The following is an 8,272-nucleotide window of genomic DNA, read 5'->3' on the forward strand; positions in this document are numbered from 1 at the left end:
GATGATGTCAGGAAACTTGTAGATAGGTTATTGGTGATAGCTGGGGAGGAAAATGCAGGGAACCACAATTTTTACAATGAAAAAGTTGGAATTATGGACATGATAAGCACAAAATTGTCTAATTTTATAGTGAATGACCCTAAGGGGATTGGATATCTCATAAAAATTATTAATACTCTACCACCTAAATTTTGGAATATTTCTGAGGGTCGGGGCCTTGTTAATGACATCATAAACAAGCTGCCATTTGAACTACACATTCCAGGCTATCAGTATTGCGGTCCCGGTACAAAATTGGACCATAGATTAAACAGAGGTGATGCTGGTGTAAATCCCCTAGATGCTGCTTGTAGAGACCATGACATAGCATACAACACAGATTCTGATCTTGACAAGAGACATGTTGCAGACAAGAAATTAGAAGAGGCTGCATTTGGTAGATTTGTAAGCAAAGATGCTTCTTTGAGTGAAAAAATAGCAGCATTGAGGACCACCATAGCTATGAGCACCAAACAAAAACTGGGGTGGGGGTTGTGAACATGTATATAATAAACCTACAATGAAGGCCAAGGGTGTTATGTATCAAATACCTTATGCAGGTCTCAAATCTCTTAAAACTATTGACAGTCTCTTAACCAAAAAGCAGCGCAAGAAAAAAAGCTCTTGTCTTGCAAAAGGCCATGGTATGAAATTGTTGCTTAGCACACCCCAATTAAAAAAATTACAGCAATCAAGAAAAAAATCACATGTGGGGGGATTCATATTTACCATCCCTGCCATCTTAGCAGCACTCGGGGCTGTTGGGAGCTTGGCTGGGGGATCAGCTGCCATAGCAAAAACAGTAATAGATGCCAAGAAAAATAGGGCAGAATTAGATGAGCAGAAGCGCCATAACCTGGCAATGGAGAAAAAAGGCAAAGGTGTTAAGAGAGCCATGAATAAGTTTTAAAAAAACAAGAGCCGCTTACAAACCAAGATATTGAAGCTTTAATCAAGCCACTGGGCATCAAACATTTTAGAGGTGTGTACATGTCTGATTCTTTACCGGAACAACCACTCAACAAAGAGTGTGGCATTGTTAATTTGGATGAGAACAAAAATCAGGGCACTCACTGGATCTGTTATCTTAAATATTTAAACGATGAGGCATTTGTGTTTGATTCATTTGGAGGTGTTCCGCCTGAAAATTTAATAAAATATCTAAAATCACCTAATCTTTATTACAATAATGCCCGTGTTCAAAACTTCAAAGATGTTAATTGCGGACATCTGTGTTTATCTGTTCTCAGATATATGTCTCAAATAAATAAACCAACAATTGAAGATTTTCAAAAAGCCTTGTGGTATCTGAAACATCATGGGGGTATTCCATCTCACCAGCCAAAATTCAATATTGAAACTCAAATTACATGATGATATAGTGTATCCCAAAACAATAGCTCTCAGAGCATTTTACGGCATGTACCTGATACCTAATATTACACACCACAACAACAAAATTGCAGTAGGGGATCAAAATATTGTCATCACTCCAGGGCAGTATAATCTGTCCACTCTAAATGCTCAATTAACCAGAGGTATAGTTTTAACTCAAAATTCTGTCACTCACAGAGTAGAGATTGTATCTGCTACGGAAACAGTGAATCTGGGTACTATAGGAGAGCTGCTAGGATTTGAGAACAACACAAAACTTGAACCAGCCATCAAACACACTGCTATGAATATACCTAAATTCTTAGCCATAGAGACTCTGAATATTCACTGTAATGTGGCCGAGGGTATGATCACCAAATCAAATGGCATAGGCACTCACAAACAAACTGGCATCATTGCAACATTCAAACCTAATTCCGAATTCATGGAGCCCATCATCTACAATCCATCCCCAACATTATATTTTCCTGTGTGCCATAATAGAATAGATTACATTGAATTGATGGTCACTAATGAAAAAGAAGAATTAGTTGATTTTGCTGGAGCCACAACAACTGCAATCGTAGAGATTAACATTTAAATAAAAATACCTACAATGGAAAATATTGAGAGTTATGAGCTACAATCATTCCCTCCAAACAGGAGGACATTTGCAAATTTAAATCAACCCAACACAGAGATCGAGGTTGATCTTGATGTAGGGGACGGCTTTATACACCCCCACAGAGCAGATCTATACATCAAATTTGATGTTGTAAAGCTCGATGGAACAGATTATCCGGCAAATTCAAACATAAGATTGGTGGACAATTTTGTGCCGCATCTGTTCTCTGAAATTGAGATCAGAAAACATGATGTTGTCATAAACAGAGTGGATTATCCCGGCATTACCTCCACAGCTTTGGCCACATTAAAATTATCCAAAACCGAGGCTTCATACTACCAAATAGGTGGATTTGAGGCTGGTGATAAGATATTAACCAAGAACCACACAGTGCTGTTCCCCATGCGCCTGTTGCCAGGATTCTTCTCGGATTACAAAGAAATTATGTGGAAGGGTGGGTTAAGAATTACATTTAGAAGAGCTGCCAATGATAATAATGCTTTGATGAGGTACAGTGCGATAAACCCCACAGGAGAAGCTCTGCCCAATACCCTACCTGATGAGGGCAAGTGCATTATTCAGACTATGGAGCTAAGAATCCCGGTTGTTGAATATGAAGCCAGTTATGCTCTTAAATACAAAGCTGATATCCTAAAAAATCCACACATTCCTCTGCAATTTTATACATATCAATGCGTACAGAAGGTTGCCACTGGTACCTATTATGAGTTTGATGCTACAAATTCATTCTCAAGCATACAATATGACATGCCGAATTTTGTAGTGGTACTGTTTCAGACTGGAAGACACAACAATCAGGAAAAAAATTCAAGTAAATTTGATAACTGCAACATCAAAAACATATATCTTAAAAATGGCAGAAATGAGGTTTTTCCCAGAGAAAATTACAATTTAGACATGTCCAAGGATGATTTTCTCAAATTATATGAGGCTTTTTCGGCTTTCAAGAGGGTCACTACAGGCAATACTGACATGTATTACACTCCAGATGAATTCAAAATACAGAGACCCATGTTTGTCATCAACACTTCAAAAAGGAAACAAGTTGTGGTGAATGACAGGACAAACATTAAAATTATCTGTGAATTCCACGAGGCTTTACCCGATGACACCATATGTAGTGTCATTCTCATAGGTGAAAAATCATATGTTTATGATGTAAGAAATGAGAGGGTCACAGAGCAATTCTAGAGGGTCTCTGCATATTGCATTGTCTTAGTACTAGATATGCAAGATGAGCCTGGTGTCCAATTGAACTTGGACCGGAAGTAGGTAAACCGGAAGTGGACCGGAAGTGGACCGGAAGTGGACCGGAAGTGGACCGGAAAGTGGACCGGAAGTAGACCGGAAGTGAACCGGAAGTAGACCGGAAGTAAATATGTGTGGGTGGGTGTGGGTGGGTGTAGGTGTGTATGGGTGTGGGTGGCCTAGTTTTAGGTATGGGCACAAGAGGGCCATATTTTTGACAAGTTTATGGACAACAATCTCACAGAAGTGCCTTTTGTAAGTATAAACAAATCAATCTGAGGGGCACTTCTTTTCTGAAAAATTCTCTTCCTTTCTGAAAAATTCTCTTCCTTTCTGAAAAATTCCCGAGGGCATTTTTTACAAAAATCTTAGATTAGACGGAGTTCCACACTTGAGCAAAAAACTCATATGAACATGTTGAGCAAGTTTTAAGTGTAGCAAAGCTGCTTGAGAGGAGCTCTTCCTTTCCGGCTCTGGTTGTAGGTCCAATACCACTACTCTCCTCCCTTGTTCAACTTGTGGCGACGCATCTGTTTCCACAATAAACGAAGAACATATTTCTGTTTCATTTTCATGAGCACAATCTCAGCCAGGAATACCAGTAAGGAAATGAAATGACCTACAATGTATAAGATGTAACCTCCTATCACCCATCAAAAGAGGGCGTAATGCATTTTTGCTATTCTTCTGGCCATTTCTGCACAGGAAGAAAACTCCTTGATGAAGAACAACAACCTCCTTATCCCACTGCTTTCTTAGTCCTGAATCTCTTAGCAGACCACAAATTAGTCCAAAAGTCCACCAAGAGATGACGCTTTAGGTAGCATAAATCCCCAGTAATATTCAGTAACGCTCTCTCTCATTACATGAAACTTACAAGCTATTTCCTCAGAAAGAAATTCTACGATGCACAGTGAACCTGAAGGTAACTGGTCAGCAAGAAGTGCTATTCTTTCATGCTCCACTTGAGCAGCCAGTCTCTTCTTGTCACTTAGGAAGTGTCTTTTGATCATTTTATTAGAAAAGAGATCAACAATTTCGTCTAATATAAGAACCTACTCGGGATCGAACACGCCCGCCCCATTTCAGTTCAGAATCTTCTAGATGATTCAGAGTGTCTATAGGTGCTTCATAGAAAGGAAGAGTCAGGAAAGACACAATATTGCTATTGTAGGCTGTAATTGGTAGCATTGGCACTAGGTAAACCCATGGTGAGACGCTTAATAGCAGGATCGTATGGTACACCAACACCCACTATAATATTGATAGATTTTAGTAGAGACTAAGTGTACTGGATATATGGGTTTTTTGCTTGGGATTTCTGAAGAACTTTATGTATAAAAGAAAATGTATACAAAATAATAGAAGTGTTGGTTGCATATCCTACCGCAGAGTATATGATATCTTGCATAGTAGATATGCAAGATATCCTACTTCTGCACTTAGAGAATCAAACAATGCACCTAAGTGAGTTGCACGTCTTGGTTCTGGGGTGAGGAAAACCAAGCTGGAGTAAGTAACGGCTGAAGATATGTCGACATGCTTGGCGTTTAACTGGTTGATGTACGCAGAGCGTATTCCAAGCTGGAATTCTCCTCTCTTGTGCAATTTGTAGTAAGCAGTGGATGAATCATTCTCTGATGTATCCATCCACTGGACACCGGAGGTTGTAAATTCGCAACTGAAGATCTGCCTCTTGGAATACTCAGCGAAAACTCTGTAATCTGATCCATCTTTATGACTTTCACTAACTATACTAGACGGACTGTACGGAAACATTATTATTTTAAGTGCTTCTCCACTTAAGGTAAGGGGCTCTTTGGCCTAACTAATGTCATTAGTGAACTTACAACCCTTCCAAATATTCATAATGTAGAACTTTTGTGATTGTAAGTTATCACCAAGAAAAGAAACCATCAAGTGATACTGTCCACTTGAAACTTCACTCTTGTTTCTGATAGGTACAATTGCAAATATATACAGAAAAAAATTCATCCATTTATTACTAACCAAGTTGTCTAGATCACATGAAAAAGTATCTTGTCTTCTGTCTTTGCACCTTGTGTATTGTAGCTTTATAAATAGAATGAAATGTTTCAGAAACATTTGCTGGTGATAGAAAGAAAACACGACATCCGTCACCCATAGCCTGTAGAAACTGATCATACTGTGTTATCAATTGGTTTGCAGTTCTGGTTTGAAACGAAAGTGGAATGTATTGATATTCATCTGCATTTCTGTTCCCCTGATCTACTGTATATGCAATGTGATAAATGAAGAGGCAGGATTCGACTGGAAGTTTCTGTGTTACCATAAAGCTTTCCAAGGCTTACATCGTAGTTGTTCAAGTTGTTGACATGAAAGCCTGTTACTTGTGATAATATACTGCCAGTTATTAAAAACATTCTCATTAATACTTCACGGAAAGTCCTGTAAGAGAGAAAAGTAATTGTAATTGATAGAAATCAATTACAATGAATTTGTTTGTTTCGCATTAAATTATATTGCCTATGACCATAAGGTGTGTAGTACCTGTAAATTCCGCCATTGTGTGAGGGCAGCACTGCCAAGTGGCATCAGTTGACCGGCGGGGTAGAGTGATTCACGTCAGACACTTGCTGTACAGACTGTGAGCGGTGCACGATGTTTGTGTGCAATCCGTGTTTCGAAGTGGGCTGGCTGTTAGTACTCCGTAAAGCTGTAGTATTCATGTACTACAAGGTAGAATCAAAAATAAGGTAACAAGTGCCCTGAAAATGTACAACGATATGCTAGTAACTGTTTTTGTGTGTGTGTGTGTGTGTGTGTGTGTGTGTGTGTGTGTGTGTGTGTGTGTGTGTGTGTGTGTGTGTGTGTGTGTGTGTGTGTGTGTGTGTGTGTGTGTTGTAGGTATTGATGGGTAGTATCCCTGGTGACCGCTAGAGAGCAGCACGGTGACACAGTTGCAGAGAATCGCAGTTCGAAGATGGCAGGGTTACTGGAAACATGGTCAAATGTGGAAGTGCGAAGTGTGATCAGGTTTTTGCATGCGAAGGGGAAGAAACCAGCCGAGATCCATCGGGAACTTGTGGAGGTGTATGGAAACAACGTGTTATCTAGGAAACAAGTGTGGTGTTGGTGTAAGGAGTTTGAAAATGGTAGGACTGACATTAATGATGATCAGCGAAGTGGCAGACCTTCAACTTCAGCTACCGACCAGAACATTTGTCAGGTGGAGGGAATGATTAGGGAGGATAGGCGAATCACACTGTCACACATTGCAGATGCACTGAACATTTCGTATGGTTCTATGCACAGTATTGTGCACAACACGCTTGGCTACCGCAAAGTGTGTGCACATTGGGTACCAAGAAATCTCACTGATTATGACAAAGGCATACGAATGGGCATGAGTCTGAACCACCTGATCCGTTATCAACAAGAAGGGTTGGCATTTCTGTATCGCATCATTACGGGTGATGAGACACCTGTGCCATTGTGGACACCTGAGTCCAAACGTTCCTCCATGATGTGGAAACATCCATCATCACCCCCATCCCAAAAGTTTAAAACAGTAACATGTGCAAGGAAAACAATGGCCACGATCTTTTTTGGACCACCTTGGTGTGATTCACCTGGAATTCCTTCCACGTGGTACCACTGTCAATGCTGTGACCTACTGCCAGACATTGGACAGATTTAGAGAGGCTATTCGTCGGAAACGACCTGGAGCACTCAGGGAGGGTGTATTGTTGTTACACGACAACGCTCGACCTCACACATCGCAGCTCACCCGTGACCATGTCACACGTTTCCACTGGGAGGTTTTAGAACACCCCGCATACAGCCCTGATCTTGCACCCAGCGATTTCCATCTGTTCGGACCAATGAAGAAGCATCTTCGAGGACGACGCTTCAACACAGTGCAAGAGTCACAGGATGCAGTGAAAACCTGGTTGGACAGCCTTGACACTGATTTCTTCACTCCTGGCATTGATGCATTGGTCACCCGCTGGGACACGTGCTTAGACAAATATGGTGACTATGTGGAATGTTAGTGTGCAGTGTCATGTATACCCTGTCACAGTTTAGGCAACCACGACATAAAGGTTTCTGTGGGAAAAAAACTTGTTACCTTACTTTTTGATTCTACCTTGCATGTTTTCTTTTTATTTCATTTTGTGAAATAAATCTGTTGTTCAGCATATGGGCTTTCTGTGCAGTGTGGTGATAAGTTTTAGACTAAGCTTGTCAAATGTCCACTTATATCTTTGCATTCTTGAGCCATTTAAAAAAATCATTTCGCCCCTTCTTCTGGACTATTTCATAGCAGGGTTTTCCCACTGGAAGTCCCTTTGCAGATCGAGATCCGGGGCTATAGCCTTCCCAAGCCACCGTCCCCTCCAAATACTCTCTTGGCCTCATGAGAGAAAAATATATATGTATTTCTACGAAATATTAATTTGACTTGGCAGTTTCTTTTTTCGAACAGGAATAAGTTTTAAATTTTAATAGCTTATAAATTTACACTAGCAATTTTGAGTAAAGGTTTTGCGTAACCCTAAAAGTACATTTAGAGACTGCAAGGTCAACTCTCGATATTTCAGGTATATTAATAATTTTCATCACAACGTCTAGTAATAATTATTTGTTACTTCAATAACCTCCTCGCAAATGTTTCTCGTATATTAAAACATAGATGCCATTTTCTGTTTATTTCCTTGTAATGCTGACCTCCGTGGCTAAGTGGTTAGCACAACGCTTTACGATGCCAAGGGCCGCCAGGTTCGAATCCCCGCCCGGGCAAGGGTCTACTTTCCTTTCATCAATTTCATCATATCATCACGCATCCTCATCTTTTCGATTAGCCATATGTGACAGATAAGCGAAGTAAAATAAACTAAGTGTATTAATCAGTGATTTATTTAAACTCTTTAACTCTTCTTTAGCATGCCACGTTTTTGTTAAAATTATATTACGATTTGT

Source organism: Lepisma saccharinum, chromosome 26, assembly GCF_977018435.1.
Source record: "Lepisma saccharinum chromosome 26, izLepSacc3.1, whole genome shotgun sequence".
In the NCBI taxonomy this organism is placed as follows: domain Eukaryota; kingdom Metazoa; phylum Arthropoda; class Insecta; order Zygentoma; family Lepismatidae; genus Lepisma; species Lepisma saccharinum.